Raw genomic sequence first — 18971 nt, forward strand, 5'->3', positions numbered from 1 at the left:
GGAAGACCTGCTGCCTGCACTACAGGGCAGCTCTTCCAGCACCTTGGGCTGTGGGGGGACGCCAGCCAGAGAAATCTCATTTTGCAGCCTTTGATTCCACCAGCAAGGGATGTTTTGGCATTTAGTGCTCAAACGATTTTTAAAAAAGATTAAAAGGATTGTATATTTCAAGATGGAGAGATGCAGAGGAAAAGCTCTAAAGCAGAGTGGGGCCCTTTGTGCATTTTGGAGCTGTGCTGGCTGCCAGGGGCATCCTGCAGGTCCCCACTCACAGGAAGGAGAGGAGGCACCATGGCCTTCCCTGCCCAGAACTCTCAAATTGCTGCCACTTGCAGTTCCTTACTAGAAGAAACAGCATGAGAAGAGCTGAAAAGAAAAAAATAAAAAAAAAAAAAAAAGAAAAAGAAAAACCTAGCATGGTCATTAGGATGAACTGTTTGGAGTTAGATAACCAGAAATGAGTTGCTAAGCAATGCTCAGGGAAAATGATTTGGAGAGAACGTCACGGTGTGTGATACCTAAGAAGGGAGAGAAGTGTGTGTTTAGCAGAAATCATGCTCAGCTACCATGGCACAGCAAGCTGGGCACCAGGGCTGTTACAGAGAGGAAATGCAGCATTTTGCTCTATGGATTATTACTTTTATTATTTACTCCTTTATTGCTGCTTGATGGGTTCTGGAACTTTCAGGGTCTGAGTTGGCAGAGGAGCTCATCTTTAGGATGCATCCTCAGCCTTCTATACTTGGATCTGCATGAATGTGTTTACTCCTCGGTTAAACAGATTTCCATCATTTTGAAAAGCCTGTCAAAACCATTTAGCTATTAAAAAAATCACTAATAATTTTGGATATCTTCAGAAGGAGGGTGTATTTGTAGAACTAATTAGCTCCTGTCAACATATAATGCGTGTCTTTACTTTCTCTGGTGTAGAAAACCATTCAACCCCAGCCCTGAGAGATGCAGGGCACTAAAGCCTTGGAGGGGAATGAGATCTTTGTTGAACAGTTCAAGCTTTCCTGGCTGTCCATGCTTGGCATAGAAACTATTTAAAGATTTTGGTGTTCAGATCTGGCCCTCAGCATAGACCAAGCTGCGAAATCGTTAATCAGCAATAGCCTCCTCAGTAAAATTGAAGGTCCTTTTTCTCCTGGCATTTATTCATGGTATCTATTTACAAGCCCTTGTCTCTTACCCCGGGCAGAGCTCTGAGTTGCAGCTAATGACTCAGAGCTGTGATATCACCGTGCTTGGCTGTTCTCCTCCTGCCATCCGTGGCTGCAGCCCATCCTTGGTGCCTTTTCCTGAGATAAACCCTGCCTGGAGCAGCACAAAACTCTGGCTCCCTGCTGCCCCAGCACGCCACCTCGTATGAAACCATCAGCAACATCAGTCTGGATGGCCCCAAAGAGCAGCTCCCCTGTGGGACCCTCCCTCCTGTCAGCAGATTTCCCAGGGAACAAAGGCAGCTGTATGTGTGTTATCTGCAGGCTGGAATTGCCTCTCCCAGGCACAGCCCCTGGCTTGCACAGAGATGTTTCTTGTTTAGGCAAGAGGAGCAGAAAGCACTGTGAGGAGTGTCCTGGTTGATAAGGGATGTGTTGAGCTGAGCAAGCCTGACGTTTCCAGGCCAGCTCTGACATCGAGAGGGTGAAGGTGGCTCTGCCAAGGTTGGGCTTAACCAGACCTGGATGACCCCAGACTGGGGATGATCCATGGCAGCTCATTAAAGGATGATCCAGGTGTGTGAGGAGGGATTTATCATCAGTGAAAGTTCCACGGTCAAGCATCAGTGGCAGGTGGGAATGGGACATGCCCTGTAACCCTGGCACTCTAAATTTGGGGTGGTAAATTTGGGGTGGGAAAAGTTTGGGGTGGCTGTAGAGAAGTCGGGTCATGCTGTGTTTTCTGTGTGGAGGAGCTGGTGGGCTCATCTGGTGGGACCTGGTTTTAGAGGGGAGCTCATGGTGGTGGTGAGGAGGGAGTGCCCAGGGAGACCCCAGGTCCTTAGGGACACCCAAAGGGTCACAATTACTTGCTAGGACACCAAACCAGGAACTGCTTGTTAGGACTTAATTAGGAACAAACCACCTCAGAAAGAGGCAGAGCAAGCTCCAAAACTTTGGAGATGGATTTTCCTGTCTCATGTTGCACCTCTGCCTTTTGCAGTGTCCCCCTGTGAGGCAGTGATGTTGAGTGCCCACGAGCTGATGGCACAGCAGAGCCTGGCACTCAGCACTTTGACAGAGCACAGACTTCAGGCCTAGCCTGGAGTGATTTTCCTTTTATATTTTGCTATAAAACAGCAGTGAGCTGGGTCAGGTCAGGGATTCTCCTGCTGAGCTGTGACATACCCTGTGCTGATCAGTTAATCTCTGCCTGCTTTGCTTTTTGCTGGGTGTCACAGCCTTGTGAGGGCTTTGGGAGAGTTAACGGCTGTAAACAGCTTTAATGAGTGTTACAATTAAAGACAAACTGCAAGTTCAAGGAATTGCAACCAACCAGCTTGGGAATGCATTGCAGGTTGGTGGTGCTTGTCCCTCAGATGCTGGAGATCAAAGAGAGATGTGTCTGTCAGTGCCTCTGGCAGGATTCAGGCCCCTGGGAGTGAAGGGGATGTCCCCTCTGTCCTGGGAGGGGACAATGTCATGCCCACAGCACTATAGCAAGAAGGGGTGTTGCTCAAAACTACCCTCTACCTGACACTTCTGCTTATTTTTAGCTTTCTGTGAATTTTCTCTGCTCAGAAGATTGCAGGTCACCATCACTGCTTGCTTCCAAGACAGTGAGAGCAAAAAATATTAATGAACTCTTCACTCCCCAAGTGTTTTCTTCTCTTTTGGGGAGTTAAAGAAGACTCAGACTGCAATTAGCCAGCCCAGTCTTTCTCATGCCCTGACCCTGGGTTCAGACAAGGGCCACAGTGCTGTCTCATTAAAGATCCACAGAGACATTTCTTTTCATAAGAAAGTTTAAGAAAATACTAGTTTATTTAACAAATGTGTTTTTACACTGACCTTCCTGCAATTTGCATTCAGACCATCCAACTATAAAATGCCAAAAAGGTTCTTAATAGCAATAATAAAGAAATCATGAACTAAGAGGAGCCAGGGATATTGGCCATTTCTTCCCCAAGACTGTTAGTTAATCTGTAGTGTGTATATTTGTGTTGGATTGTGGTTGTGTATTTGCTGTGTAAAGGGCTTTTTTCCTTCTGCTGCTGCTGTTCTTCCCTTTCAGAATGAAATTCTGGTACGTTCTCCCCTCTGCCCCTCCTCTTCCATCTCCATATTTTAGACTAACTGGAGGCAAGAATCGATGTTGTTATGAAGATTTCTTTAATGGGGTGAAACTTCTCATTTCCACCCTGAATAATTTATAGCCAGCTCATTCCCACTAGTTCTAACTAAGGGTTGTTAGCCTAATTATTTTGTTTTCCTGCTGATATTCCTTATTTACTTAAAAACAGCAGTTGTATCCTCTCTCAAACTGCCTCTTTTTTCCTCAGCTAAGTAAGGCAAAATTCTCTATTCTCAAAAGGTTATGCTCTTTTATTTCAGGTCAAAAAATTATTAAATCCATAAACAAAGACCCAGTTGGGATCTTGATCACCTGTCCCAGTTTATCTTTGCTCAGCAGGTGAAATGCTGCTGTGTGGGGCTACTGAGCAAACTTCCACTGATTTTAACATGATCACCACCTCCCTTGCCAAATGTGTTTGTTAAAGTCATGCAGAGGAGCTTGATAAATAAACAGATTTTTAAGTGGGGGTTATATATGTATAGCCACAGAAAAGAAGGTTTGACTGTTTAATTGAGCAACTGGTCTGGTGGAAATTGTCCTTGGCAAAGGCAGGGGGTTGGAATAAGATGGTCTTTAAAGTTCATTCCAACCCAAAACATTTGATGGTTCTGTGTTTATCTTCAGAGCAGTTGCAGAGACGAGCCATCTGCATTGCTGGTGTCCAAGACTGGCATTCAAAGGTTAGAGGTCTTTCAGGTGGCATTTCTGCTTGTCACTGATGAAACTAATTTATAGCAAATTGTATGAAATTGGAGTGAATTTTCTAAGGGCTACTTCTCCAGTGCCTTTCACAGAAGGCAATTCCACCTGAAAAAATAAGATTTTTCCTTGACTGCCTCATCAAACCCCTTTAGCAAGCCTTAGCTGTGTCATGAGGTGTCCATGTTGCAAAATTTAGGGTTTTCACACCTTTTCCTGGGGCTTAGAGCAGAGTGTTGCTAGCATGAGGAGCAAGACCGTGCACAGGAACCACATCCATTGCTGGATTCCCCTGTTGTCTCTCCTGGATTATCTGTATTTCATATTTGAAGGCTACAAATGAATCATTTCAGAAAAGAGAATGCAGCTAAAACTCAGGGAGAGCACGTATTTGGCATCCATCTCTAGCGTGTGAGATCTGTGCCAAATCTGCTGCTCTCTTTTGAGGCACCAGACAACGTCCCCAGTTTTGTAGCAGGCAGCAGCACCCACTGAGCACTTCAGAAATCTGATCTATTTTCTTCTGGAAATCTGATGGAGTGTTTGAACTACACAACAGGGAATGATTTTGAAAAATGGTGCTAGGCAGCCTTGTTTGCCTTCTGAAATCTTTAGAAAAAAAACAATTCTAAATTTTTAGAAAAAAACTAACCGCAACCCTAGCAGAAGGATTAATTAATCTGTTTTCTTCAGGAAAAATAGTTATTACGGATCTTTCAAAGCTCCCAAGGAGCTGGCAGAGAAGTCAGTTGTCTGGGACAACTGATCTGGCTGTGACACTGTAAAATCAATTATCCCTCCTGGCCAGGGCAGTGAGCAGGAGTCACCTCTGTGCTGGCATCTGGAGACTCAAAGCTGCTGCTGGGACCTTCCTTTTGCTGAATGTGTTGAGAGATGCAGCATCTGCCATGGTTGGTGCTGATGAAAGTATGTGAGGGAGGTGGTTTTAATCTCCAGCGTTCCCATTGTTCACTTCCAGGGATGCAGAGTGCCCAGGGGGAGGCGAAGCTCGGCGCTGTGGTGGTCCCTGGAGCCTGGCAGCGGGACAGGGTGGGAAACGAAGCGTTTTACATCCACGTGAAACCACTGGGAAAAGTGAACCCGTGCTGGCAAAGAGGGGGAATCTGGGGAAAAGCCTTGCAGGAAAGCTGTGAGCACATCAGGGGGTTGGTGCTGGGGCTTCAGAGGGCTCAGAGACATCCCCGAGCTCCGCAGGGGGAGTGGGATGGTCCCGATGCTGGATCATCCGTGACGGCTGCTGGCAGGGAGGTGCCCGGTGGGACTTTAATAGCTCTCAGCATGCTGCTGTAAAATGTTACTTCTCCTGGGAGGAGAGCCCCGGGTGAGTGGTGGAAATAGGAAGAAAAATAGGGAGGAAAAAGAAAAGGGCTGGGGAGGCAGCAGAGCTGGGCTGGGTGGCTGAGCATCAGTGCTCAGCTCACCTCTACCTGCTCTGCTTCAGGGCAGGTGGGATGGATCCGTGGCAGGGGCTGCCTGTCTTGACTTGCTTTCCCACTGAACAAGACATTTTTCATTTCACATTTCCACAGGAAAATGTCAGTTCCAGAGGGAAAAAAAAAAAAAAAAGTGATTGTTGTTTTTATTGTTATCTGCTGTCAGTTCTTCCTTCAGGCTCTCACTTTTCTCACTGTGAGCTCTCCAGGCAGGGCTTTATTCACCACTTTCAAATGACTGGCATGAAGGTACCATACAGAAATAAATATCCACAGAAATAAATATCCATACTGATAGGAGTTAATATCTTATTTAGATATTTTCCTTTTGGAATGAAATGGAAAAACTGGACAACCAAAATTCAAATTGCTTTTGTATTTTGAAACCTCTTTTTGATTGGGTGAATTTGAATTTTTTGGGGGGAAGCATATTTTTTTTTGTACCAAAAACACGTAAGCAAGGATTTTTCTCCAGGCATATCTTATAATGTAAATTTTATCAGCTCTCCAGACAAATGAAAAGGTCAGGCAAGTGACAGTGGAGTTGGAAGTGACTCTTTTGTTCAAGAAGATCTTGTCTTTATAGCTTTGAGGATATTTCTGGCTTTGAAGAAGACCTCACACAATTCTTTTTCATAATTCTCATCCTGTGGCTTCTTGCTTGTCAAGAGGTTCTGGACATCAAAGATGTTTTGCCTCTAAACCTCAAGGAAAATCAACATTTCTACAGCCAGGAAAAAGGAGGTTTCAGCTCTTCTTTTTGGTACTTGTAAAACCATCACGTTACTCCTCTGAGTTTTCGTTCAAAGCTCTTGAAAATCAATTGTTCCATGAGCAGACAAGCTGGCAGCTTGTGCCCTGCCTGGTTCCATGGGTCCTCTGTCCTGCCCTGCCACCTCTCCTTGCCCAGGTCCCCATGGGTCCCCAGAGCTCCCATCGTGTCCCCAGTGCCATCAGGGACCTCAGGCAGGAGGTGCTCTTGTCTCTCTCCATTTCCCTTCCTGTTCCCTCACTTTCTTGAAACCTGAGCAAATGCAGCACTCTGAGAGCATCACTGCCATGCCAAATGTGGAACGATGCAGGCAAATGGTTCAAAACCTGTAAGAAGAGTGGTGGGAGGGGGGCAGGCCAGGCAGGGGAATACACCAGAGGACCTTTGCCTCTGTCAGTGTGGACAGCCACTGTTCCCCTTTGTTTGCAGAGCACAGCACAGCCATTCCCCCCTCTGAGATCCCCCAGAGCATCCCTGTCCCCAATCTGCTCCCCAAGGGCTTGGGGTCACCTTTGTAGTGGGTTTATTCAATGATTAGCAGGGAGTCAGGGGGGTTATGCTGTTTGTGTTGGCATCTCCTGTTTTGTGGGGGAAGAAAGGTTTCATTGTGCAGGTGATGGACTGAGGTGATAAGTGCTGACTTCAAAAGCTGCTCCCACTCTGGTGGTGTGGAGTTACTCCTGCAGGATGCATTTTCATGGTCTGGCTGTTTAACTAGAGCTGCATGATGGTGCTGGAAGCCTGCCCATCACATCCACTGGGCTCTCTGGATAACGACCCCACTGCTCTCTGACACGGTGACTGTGAGGGGCCTGAGCCAAAGCCCTGGGCCTGGTCCTCCTGGGCATTTTGGCATCAAAGCAAAGCTGGGACCTGACCACAAAGGCAGATCATCCCCCAGCTTTGGGCAGAGCAGAGAGATGTGAAGACCTTGGGGGAGCAGGACTCTTCTTCATTTGTTGAAATGCAGCATGATGAGTGGTCTCTTGGCAGGATATCAAACATCGCTGAGGTCATGGAAGTCAAACTCTTCTGCTACCAAGAAGGCTTTAAAGTTTCAGGACATCCCTCCTACCCCTACTGCCTGTGTCCATCATTGGTGGATCTTGGTGGTCCTGCTACCTCCAAAATCAGCTCTGACTGTCCCAGCTGTGCCTGTCCTTGAACAGACCTTGGGTGGACCTGCAGGAACCCAAGGACCGATGCTGCTCATTGCATCCAAAACTGTTGAGCATCCCACGGGAGGGTGTTGGGACATGGATGAACCACAGCCACAGCCTGCTTTGCCCAATGCTCCCCACTCCTGTCTTTGTGAGCAGCAGAGCCTGTGGCACCCTCTCCTTTGCCACTCAACAGCTGCAGATTCGCTGCTCACATGGAATCAGAGAATGGTTTGGGTTTGAAGAGACTTCAAAGCTCATCCAGTTCAACCCCCTGCTGTGGTCAGAGACACTTTCCACTATCCCAGGTTGCTCCAAGCCTCATCCAACCCAGCCTTGGACACTTCCAGGGATGGGGCAGCCACAGCTTCTCTGGGCAACCTGTGCCAGTCTCACCACCCTCACTGGGGAGAATCTAATCTAAATCTAGTCTCCTTCAGCTTAAAGCCTTTCTGCTTTGTCATCACTTAGAGTCTGCAAATGGAAATTAAAAAGCCTCTGAAAGAATCTGTAAGTAATTTCTAATGATCCTTCCCAGGACATTTTGTTAAATGAAAGACCCTTGTTCTCTGTCTGCAGTTAACCAAGGTCCTCTGGAACCAGGAGAATATTTTAAGAATAATGTTACTTTGCAGCAGCTCATAGCTAATGAATTCCCAATTTATATTTCACAGTAGGTTTAGAAGAAAAGAAAAATCCATTTTCCTCACAGCTGTAATGTATTTTCCAGTCACTTGTAGAACAGATTGTGCTCAGACCTGCAGTGGTGTAAAAAAAAAGCACAAACTAGAGTTTGGCTACTTTGTGTGTGGGGTCCTCATCCAGTCCATGCTCTAATTGCATTAAAAGTGTGCATTTCAGAGGCTGCCAGAGGCTCCATTTTCATATTACTTTGTTCGGTCGCTCTCCCTGTTTCTTCTTATTCTGTTTTTGCTAAGTGCCTGCAAAACAAATTACAGCAAATACTCCCTCATCAGGGCAATGCTTCTTAATTCACAGTGCATTTTAGTTTGTACATGTTGATGTAACCATCTAAATTGTGCTGGCAGAGATCTTGAAGGGAGTCATTAGGAAATTTCCTCTGTTTGGTGATCAGCTTTCATTTCTCCTGGTTCTTCTGATTCAGGATCAAAGGAGAGAAGCGTGAGAGTAAAATCATGGAATCCTAGAGGAGTTTGGGTTGGAAGAGACCTTGAAGATCATTTTGTTCCACCCTCTGCCATAAGCAGGGACACCTTCCACCTTCCCAGGCTGCTCCCAGCCCCATCCAACCCAGCCTTGGACACTCCCAGGGATGGGGCAGCCACAGCTTCCCTGGGCACCCTGTGCCAGGGCCTCCCCACCCTCACAGGGAAGAATTTCTTTCATCTCTTTCATGAAATTATGATCTTCTGATATCCCTACTGCGAACAAAAGCTGGTGTTCAATTATTTCCCAGAACAAAGTCAAGGGGGTTTCTTGGTGGATCTTCCCTGACTTTGGGAAGCATCCCAGCTGGATATGATGGTGTTTGCTGGACACAGCTCCCCCTGCATGACCATGGACCTGTGTGAGGAAGCCTCAGCACAAGACAAGAATTTGTGCTGCCCTCGAGGCTGCCAGGGCTGCTCGTTGTCACTGTCATGTGACACTCTGTTGGTCCTGGGGCTGTGAACAAACAGCAGGGATGCAAAAAACGCCTCAGTGGGTGATGAAGCAACTTCTGGCATCCGTGCTCCCCTTTGGGCAGCAGCTGGCACAGAATGTCAGCAGGTCTGTGCTGGAGAGGTGGCAAACAGAACTGGTGTGACCTGATTGTGGCTTTTTCAAGGCATTTAGTCTGCCAGACAGGACAACAAAATCCCCATGCGTTGTTCTGGCTGGGTATGTGAGTCTAGCAGATGGCCAGGATGTAGCTGGAGTCAGAGCAGCCTCTCTGGGTCACAATTCTTTCCTTTCCTTCTCTTGGCTCCCAGGAGTCACCTTCAATCCCATGTCTTCTGCGTCCTTAAAATTTTAGGAAAAATATTCATTGCCAGTCAGTGAGAGAAACTGCCAATGGAAACAGATATTGGAGAGAATCTTCCAGACCTAGCAAACATTTTACCCAAATCAATGGGTTTCTAAATGGTTTTATTTTGGCTAATCAACCAAGAACTAATCTGGCAACAATTACCCCCAGCTCTTGTTCCTGGAAATCCACTGTTTGCTCCTGGGCTGTGCTAGTGTGCACTTTCAAATAAATGTAATAATTTTGGGCAGCTAATTCAAGTGATTTAGAGCATCCCATCAGCCTGTTCTCGGTGAGCATTTTTCTCAGATCTAGACTACAAGTTGCCAACGTCACTTGGGATCTAGCTTTCCTATATCTCCTCTCTTCCAGGTGATTCCATGTTTTTAGAGGCTTGGCATGAGGTAGTTGTGGTTCTGTCACAGCCAACAGACCCACATCCCATGACTTGCATCCCAGCCCTGCTTCTCTCTTGCCTCTTTGGTTGCTATTTTGCACCTGCAGTGAATCACAGTGTGGTTGCATTGATAGTAGGGTCTTTGAGCATTTTAGCTTCAATTTTTGGTCTTCAGGATGCTGTAAATAGTACCTAAATTGTGACATTAATGCACTGCCTTAGAAATAAAACCAAAGAAGGAATCTGAAAGTGGATGTGGATGTGGATGAGCATGCCAACATGTTGATTCTTGAAGTTCATTGAGAAAAATACCCAGGGAAATGTAAAATTTGTAAAATTGGTTATGGATAATGAATGCAGCTGAATTGTGCACCAGCTGGAATGTTGTGCACCAGCTGGGCAAGCAGCTCTTTTCCATAATCCTGAACTCACCTTAGAACTTTTAATTACTCAACTCAAATTTCCAGACTGTGGGACAGAACCCAAAATAATCCTGACTCACACAATCCAGCCTGGACCTTCAGCCCCTGGCTGCTGCTGCCCACCCAGGCTGGAGCTGAGCCATGTCCTGGGTCATGTCCTGCCTGCAGTGGGGGGTCCTGGGCAGAACATGGCTACAGCTATCTGGGGCAAAATATGATCTTCTGCCTCGATCTTTCCCCTGTGCAGCTGAGATGGAGTTTGCTGCTGTATTTCCATTTTGGAAGCGAGCTCTCCTGTTATCACCCCCTGACATGAGCAATGGATCTGATACCCTGTCACACCCAAGGGAAGCTTTATGAAAAATCAGTGCAGCATTGCTGAACCTCTGCTTCCAAGTCCAGATAAACACTCGTGCAGCGAATTTCAAATTAAAAGAATAAACCACAGAGCTGTTATATAAAAAATTATAACTATTTTTCCTAAAATAAAAAATATATACAATAATAAAACTATATAACACAAAATAATAAATAAATAACAAATCAAAAATACTTTATTTAAAATTAAAAAAAATGAATTGGTCCATGTCTCACAAATGGGATGGGACCCTGACTAGTTGCAGACTTAGGATTTATTATCTGTCTGTATCATACAAGCAAAAAGCAAGAGACACAGGAAAATAACAACATCCATGCAAACACAGATCAGAGACAAGATGGCAGCTCATGTAAAGCCTTTTTCTATATATTCTTTGAACCAATAGCATAAAAGAAAAGGTGTAAAAGGTGTAAAGTCATTATACTCTAACTGATAAGAAAAGGACCTACGTGAGTTTAACATTAACAAAAGGACTTTTAGGCACTTCAAACAATACACAATAATTCATTATTGGAAACCTTTTCTATTTTTGTAAAGCATATATGTAGGACTTTTCACATCTTGAGCTATCAATAAGTTCTTGTTCTTTCTTGTTCCTTATGATAAATATAAATGTATTCACTTGGTTCTTAACTTCTTAGCTTTCTCATGAGAAGGTTTAGAAACTTCTCAGCCTTTCTCAGCTTTATGTCTACTTTCTGTGGCCTTTCTGCACTTTCTAAAGTCTTTTACCTTTTTATATTCCTACAAGCTGTCCCAGGTATTGGGTAAATAATGAGTGAACAGTCCTTGCTGCCTCATGTGGATTGCCCACTGCAGCTCTCCAAGTGCAGTGTTTGGGTATTATCCCCTCCAGCACTTCAGCAAGAGCTCTCAGGGTGTTTGTGACCAGTTCACCACCACCTTGCTTCGTTTGCAGCCCAGACCAAGGTTGATATGATGTTGCAGCCCTTGGGTTTCAGCAAGGCATTTCCCTGCAAACAAGACTGTCAAAAATGGGCAAACTGGGAAGGACTTTGATTGCACCCTGTGTTCACTCTGTCAGTCCAATCCTGGCCTAGTGTCAGCACTGATTCTGACTCATATCTTCCCCCATACCTTTGAGTCATAGTGCTGGATGTAGCCGCTCTGAAAGACTCATTTTTTGAGCTCATATCTCTACTGTGGATTTGTAAAACTATCTTGAAAGGTCTGACACACGAGTGCCATTTGTTTTAAAGGGAACTGGGCATTCCCAGCTGCTGCTGGGGCTCAGCAAAGCTCAGGACAGCACACGTAAACACTCTTACAATCATAACACCTCTTACTTGGCTGTGTGCAATACAAAACACCCAGAGGAATCAGGCAAGCAACAGCAGCAGCTTCTTGACCTGCAAGCAAAAACCTCCCTGAGGTTTTGTGTACAGCAGCACAATGCCCTTTCTGCACTGGGTCCAGCAATCCCACCCTGGCAAAGAGCATCAGAGCTGGCAGGGGGACACCCCTGACACTGGCACTGACTGACAAGATCCCCAAAAGATACTGGAACAAAAGCCCAGGGTTTTGTTTGCTTGGTTTCTGATTTCATGGGCTTTGATATTTTTTGTTTGTTTTTGGTTTTGTTTGGTTTTGGGGTTTTTTTTTTGTTTGTTTTGTTGGTTTTTTTTTTTTTTTTTTTTTTTTTTTTGGTTACTGGGCTGATGTTATAAACAGGGTCCCTGCTAAAGGTGAGCAGGAATGTTGCAGCTTTATGTCACAATCTCTGCACTTTGTTCTCCCAACAGATAATTCTGCACCTGCAAAAACATTGGTTGCTTCGTGCCTGTTTATTGTGTGTGGGGTGAGAGGAAAAGGAGCCCTCCTGAGCTTTCCAGGGTGGATTTGAAGGTCAGAAGTCACTGAGAATAAGCAGATTTCCTCTCCCTGCTAACCTTCAAGGGCCATCCAGCTCATCCCAGTCCCTGGTGCTCAGGATTGACACCAAATACTCACTGAGATTCTCACCAAACACTTCTATGGCTGCAGTGTGTAGTTACAGAGATATCCAGTGGAGTTTGGAACTTGAGTACTCAGTGCAAGCTCAGATGGGGGCAGCACTGTCAGCACCTGCTGCTGTGATCCCTGTCCCCTGAGAGGCACTTTCCCTGGGAATTATACATATTTATAGAGAGAGAGAGACAGTTCATCCTGCTTTGGGCTTCGGGCTCCTCACCCCAGTGCAGCTGCTCCTCGCTGCCCTCCCACAGGCTCTGCAAGTTACTCCTGCCAGCCCCACACTGTGCCCCGTTGCAGCTGAGGGCCACGGGGGGGTCTTTACCCACCCCCCGGGGGTCTCAGCATGGCAGGCTGGGCCAGGAGGAGGAACCCTGGAACAGCTGCTGGGGCAGAGGCACAGAGGCTTTATGGCTCCCAGCCTCTGGTGTCAGCAAAACCACCCCATCTCAGGACCCTTATCTGCTAGCAGTGTAAATAATTTCTAAATGAGCTGGAAGGAGGAAGACTGATGAATGCAGTTTTGTTGGAAAATGTTATCAGGTTGGGAACAGGGATGGCTGAACACTCCCTTATCTGTCCTGGACAAAAAGTGGGGGATAACTGCAGTCTCCCCAGCCCAACTCAGTGGCAGCATGGGTCCCAGAAGCATTTTATTCTTCTGTATCAAACTAAAGAGTTTTAGCTACTTGCTTTCAATTCTGCTGTTTGTGCACTTTGCTGTGTTTATTTTTCAGTGCCTTCTGTGCTTTCCCTGTTCCCCATGCCAGCGATTAAGAAGATGCTGATGCTGTTCTGGGCTTTGGCACGTGGAGGCCAAGCTCAGAGCATCCTGTTGGTGTGCAGGGAACATCAGTGTGGTGATTGAGCCCCAGTGCCCACTGAAAAAAATTCCTGTTGTCCCATGTTCCCATTTAAAATCTCTGCTAAACCCCCAACCTGACAGCAAAAAACATATAATAAATGTGAGGCTTAAATAATGTTTTAATGCTTGCTGGGATGGGGTGTTTGAACTGCCTTGATATGTTAAGCTATATAATTTTTAAAAAAGAAATTTGTTAATAACCTATTAAAGGTTATTAAAAAACCCTATTTCTCTCTTAATTTCTCATTTAAATCCAGAATGGATGGACAGCAATGGAAAATCTTCCCTGGCTGTTGGCTCCTTAGTGCTTTATGAGTTTATTTATGCCCAGACCAAAGGTACAAAATGCTGCTCAGGGCAGTTTCCAGGGCTCTGAGTGGTCACAGAAACCTCCTTGGAATCAATCTCCTCCATGAGGACTTCCTGGGATCCAGCTGCATCAAATTTGGGGCATGTTACAGCCACTGTCCCAGTTATCCCAGGCCACTCCTCCCAGCCAGCATGAGTTAGGGCTCAAGTAGCAGCCACAGTGCCAAGGCAAGACTAAAAGGGGCTTCATGCCAGCACCCTGCCAAAAATGCACATCCCACAGGAATTTAGTTATTCCTGTGTCTGCAGGACAGCAATCAGAGGCAGCAGGATGGGCTGGGTGGATTTAGTTGCTGCAATAGGATGGTGCTGACATGAATCCCTGCCAAGCCCCACCAGGACACCTGAGGCAGCCCCAGAGCTCACCACTACATAATGGATAAATAAAATAGATACCTATGTAGAGTATATGTAAATATTATATTATGCAAAATGAGGAGGTAACTTGATGCCTTCTGATCTGCCCAATAATGCTTTGTTTTTGCCTGTAAGAAGAAACAAGAATTGTTCCTTATTTTTGTCTACATTTGGTGTAATCAGATCCCTCCACCACTGAACCTTATTTCCTGCTGCTGGGTACATACAAGCTATTACTGAGTATTTATTTTTCCATGGGCCTCTCTGTTTCTAATTACTTTGTGCTGATATTATGTGACAGTGTTGAGTCTGCACCTCCTTTAATACCTGCCACATGCTGAGTGTATTGTAAACAACACATTTTCAGCTATTTCCTGCTATTATTTACCTCTTTATTTCTCATCTTACTATTTCTGGATACTTAATGAAGCTGTTTTCTGATGGGGTTATTGGTCAGGAGGGCAAAGCAGACAGAAAGCATACAGATACATTAGAAGTAACTTTATTAGTGATGCTTAAAATTAGTGAAATCTTGTGGGGTTTGTTGCTCTTTTTTTAATGGAAGACAGTGAGAGTTTTGCTGCAGCAAAAGTGATAAAAGACTGGCGGTGCAGAAAAATAATATCTCTGTATGCTCACACATAAATAGCCTATGTGGTGCTGCTACTGCTGCTCTGGCAACAGCCACTTGTGCTTAAAATCTGTTTCTTCTTATTTGACAGACATCAGAATTTCACATGTGTGGGATGTCTCTCATAAACTGATTTTATTTGGAAGACAGCAGGGAAACCATTTTTTGAGAAATGAAGGGGGAAATTATTGAAAAGGGAAGAACATATCTGACATTTTATTTATATATTTATAATATATATTTAGGTAAGTATCTCTGGTGTATTAAAGCCTTGTAAATGTTATGGTGCCATTGCCCTCCTGAGCCCTGAGCTGGCCCTGGCCCATCTGCTGTGCTACCAGTGCAATTGATGCTTTGTAATTGTTGGAACCCTGGTTACTGAGAATTCCAGACTTTCTGTGCTGACAGGCACTGACCCCCAGAAGAACACTACATTGACCTGAGGCTGTGGAGAAGGCTTCCAAAATGGAATGACAGAACTGGGATTATGGGTGTGTAGCTTGAATAGAAGTGTGTGATATCACATGGTGGAAAACTTAAGAGTTTAAGGTATTAGAATGGAGTTACATATATATATCTAACCTTCTGTGTGCCATGTCTGCCTCACTGGTAGAGGCAGACATATTGATTTATATATATATATTTTTTTTTAATATATATAAATTTTTATATATTTAATATATATATAAATCAATATGTGTATATATAGATCAATATCATTATATATTATATATATTTTTAATATATAATATATATTAAATCAATATGTATATATATATATAAATATCTATATTTCTATCTATATATATATATATAATCGACATGTCTGCCTCTACCAGTGAGGCAGACATGGCACACAGAAGGTTTTAGGGCAGAGGCTGGTCCTTCTTCACCTTCTTCTCCATGGGTTTGGGTGGTTTCCTGTAACTGGATGAAAAAGTCTGCATTGCAGGCCACGGGTGGTTGGTTATTGGGTTAAAAGTAAAAATAATTTAGATGTCATTTCTTAATTGGACAGTTTATCCTTGTAGAGAGAGACACGGCTCCATTTTTAGTTTGTTAAAGTGCTGTAGAACTCCAGTTTGTGAGACTGTAATATAGATAAGAACTAATAAACATCTCAGTCCCAACAAGAAATACCATCTCGCACATTTAATCTCGGCCCTGGCAAAAAGAAGACTTGACTTGCAATGATTATTCCTCTTCCCAAATTAAACCTCTGGCTTGATGGACTAGGGCTCTCAGCTGGGTGGAGGCAAAGTGATGCTCCTGGAGCACTCACTCCTGCTGGATTTTGTGCTTACCCCTTCTGGAAATCCTAAAACAACCTGAGCATCATCTGGGACTGGGGCGTTTCTGTGGCCACCAAACGTGGCAGCAGGCACCTGTGCAGCTGCTGCCACCTGTGCAGCCTCCATGCTGTGGGTGCATTATTTTTCCCAGCAGCTTCATCCCGTGGCTGACACAGGAGCACATCCCTGCTGCTCTGAGGAGAGCCCAGCCCTCCAGCGAGCAGGGCTTTTCTGGGCTCTTGTCCAGCACTAAACATGGAAAATTCCTACAGTCAGTCCTGTGCGTGATCAAGCTGTTTGGGATCTTTTAACTTTCAAAACAAACGTGAACAAAACTGGTGACTTCACAGCAGATTCTGGTGGAAAGAAACAACTGGCAAAGCAGGCACTTGGCTGAGTTATTGCCCGCCTAAAATCACAGAAACACTGACCTCTGGCTTTTAAAAAACCTTGCTTCAACTCGAATCTGGGTAATTTGCATAAATTTACATTTGAACAATATCAGGCTTTGTTTGCTGCCTGCCACCCGCATCACACCTGGCCACTTCAGCTTATTATGGAAGAATCACTTTTTCTGAGGTGCTGCTTGGAGTCTCATTTGTAGACTCCAGTTATTTTCCCTCTTAAACATTTAACAATAATATTGTAAAAGCTCCATTCGCATTTAAAACCCCCTTTTGTGGTTTCTATGCCTAACACATACATGCACCATGACCTGATAAAAGTCCTACCTGCAGAAGAACTGTAAAAGTATCCACACTCGGGAAGGGAAGCTCTGGGTGTGCCCAGTGGAGCTTGGGCAGCAACACCAGGACAAAAAATGCCTGGCTGGAACTAAAGGAAAAAATTTAGTATATTTATTCAGTACTAGATCCACAGTTGTTATCAGATTTTTGCTTTTTCGAAGTTTAACATTTTCAAGCACTGGGAAAAGGAATTCCTGCCCTCCATCCTCACTGCAGTTGAACTCAGGGAGTAATACAAACCTGCAGGGAGCCCTTTGGTGGTTTTCCTCCAAACCCAGCTCTGAAATAAGTTGCTTTTTCTTGCAATCCCAGGCCTTGTTTTCCTCTGACTGGTGACAATCTGTGTCTGCTAGGCTGTACAGCCACACACGTGGCTGCCAGCCTGCTTTGAAAGGAAGGACAACAAGGCAGCGTGATCCCATTAGCTCCGATTTTTGTTGGTGCTTGTTCCATTTAACAACAGGTTTGTTGTGTCAGTGTGGTGTAAAGGATATGTTGTCACATAAAAGCACAGCTCTGAAACACCAGCTGGGGCTGGGTTTTGAAATGGAACTGTAAAGTCAGGCCCTCTGCTTAACTTCCTGCAGCAAAGGAAACAGGTGAGTTTTAGAAATACTTGCAGCTTTACCATGAAAAACGTGGCTTGTTCAACACAGTATTAATTACTGTAAATGTTTTGTAACAGCATTAGTGATCGTTGGGATTTTCAGAAAAAGAAGAAAAACACCCTTAATTGCTGCTTCACCACTGCTTGGTTTTCCTCCAATGGGAAATTCCAAGGCAGCACTACCCAGTGCCCCAGACTGGGGCAGGAATTGTGCTGTTTTATTTCCACTGAAGCATATAAAGTCCAACACATCCTGTCTTGCAGCCACACACTCCTCCCTTCCTTCTGCTACCTCTGAAGCACCAAAATGAAACCACCAGTGAGGCAGACATGGCACAAGTAGCTGTTACTCCACTGCTGCTTCTCCTCTCCCTGGTCCAGGAACAGCTGCTCAAACACGTTGGAAAATGACAAACGATACCCAAAAGCCTGTAGACAAAATTCATTTCCCCTTCTGTAATTCTCATTTAGATTTAGGTAACAAAAGTATCATGTGACTGTAATGCATTGTTTTGTGCTTTGCCAAGTCTCTTAATTCTGAGAGGTTTGCCAGGAAAAACAATGCTGATATAATTTTAAACAAAAATTATCAGAGATCAAACAATTTAGCAAGCACACTTCAGCCTCAACTACCAGACTTGCTCAAGCACAAAGCTCAGTATCAGAGTCTAGATCTATCCCTGGTTTATGACATTGAACAAATATGGCATTACCTATTCCTGAGTTCACCAGCACATTGGAACCTGAGTAAATATTCTGATTAATCACATAGAGAGGATACTACATGGGACTGAAAAGCATCTAAATGCAAGTTACTGCAAGTGCAATCTCACACTTTTTTCATAATGAAACCACAAATCTCTCTTGATATTATATGAAGAACTAGTTCATAGTTATGGAGTTATTTCAGTGAAGAACACCCGACCTGTACTAGAGAAATAGCTGTTTTAAAGAAAGAATCCCAGAAGTCTAATGCAAGAACTGTAGAATACACCATAAAAAGAAAAACATCTGCGGAGATTTTATGGGATTCAGGCACTGCCTATATTGAAGGACATCTCAGTCCTTTCTTTAAGATGTTTTAGCTGATTGCTGGTAATCAGGTTTGTCTCCACCTCCTCATTTATCCATCTAATATAAACATAAAAAATCTTTGTTGTCCTCCAGCTTGACTTGTGGTCACACACAGGAATACCACAAGCCATTAGGGAATGAGGTAAATCACACAGAAAAAAAAATTACCATTTGCAAGCCTATTTTAAGCTAAACTAACTAGAAGTAAACTTGTATTAAATAGTTTGCCATTATCTTCACATAAATTCACAGGAGCTGGTACTTTCAGTCACAAGCTCTGGAACTATTTGTACCAATATGAGTAAAAATTGATTTAACTGTCCTATACATGTACTGGGCAAAAGGCTCAGTTTTTTCCTGCTGGGACTTTCACTGGTGCCAACTGAACAGCTGACTCCTGGCAGTGGAAGGAAAACTGCAAATCAAACAATTCCCGTGCTGTTTTCTAACTAGAATTTAAGAAAAATACCAGAAAACCCAACCATG

General features: G+C 44.4%; 1 long non-coding RNA gene across 2 annotated transcripts; it reads left to right on the top strand.

Annotated features, from left to right (window-relative positions):
- Nucleotides 1-1646: 1646 nt before the first annotated feature.
- LOC128793197 (uncharacterized) lies at nucleotides 1647-13711 on the top strand. 2 transcript variants are annotated; one of them, XR_008432680.1, is made up of 4 exons: nucleotides 1647-1796; nucleotides 4979-5049; nucleotides 12337-12439; nucleotides 13282-13711. It is a non-coding gene; the product is annotated as an uncharacterized LOC128793197 (long non-coding RNA). The 2 variants fall into 2 exon arrangements; XR_008432681.1 differs by lacking the exon at nucleotides 4979-5049.
- Nucleotides 13712-18971: the final 5260 nt, after the last annotated feature.

This window comes from Vidua chalybeata, chromosome 10 (assembly GCF_026979565.1).
Source record: "Vidua chalybeata isolate OUT-0048 chromosome 10, bVidCha1 merged haplotype, whole genome shotgun sequence".
In the NCBI taxonomy this organism is placed as follows: Eukaryota; Metazoa; Chordata; class Aves; order Passeriformes; family Viduidae; genus Vidua; species Vidua chalybeata.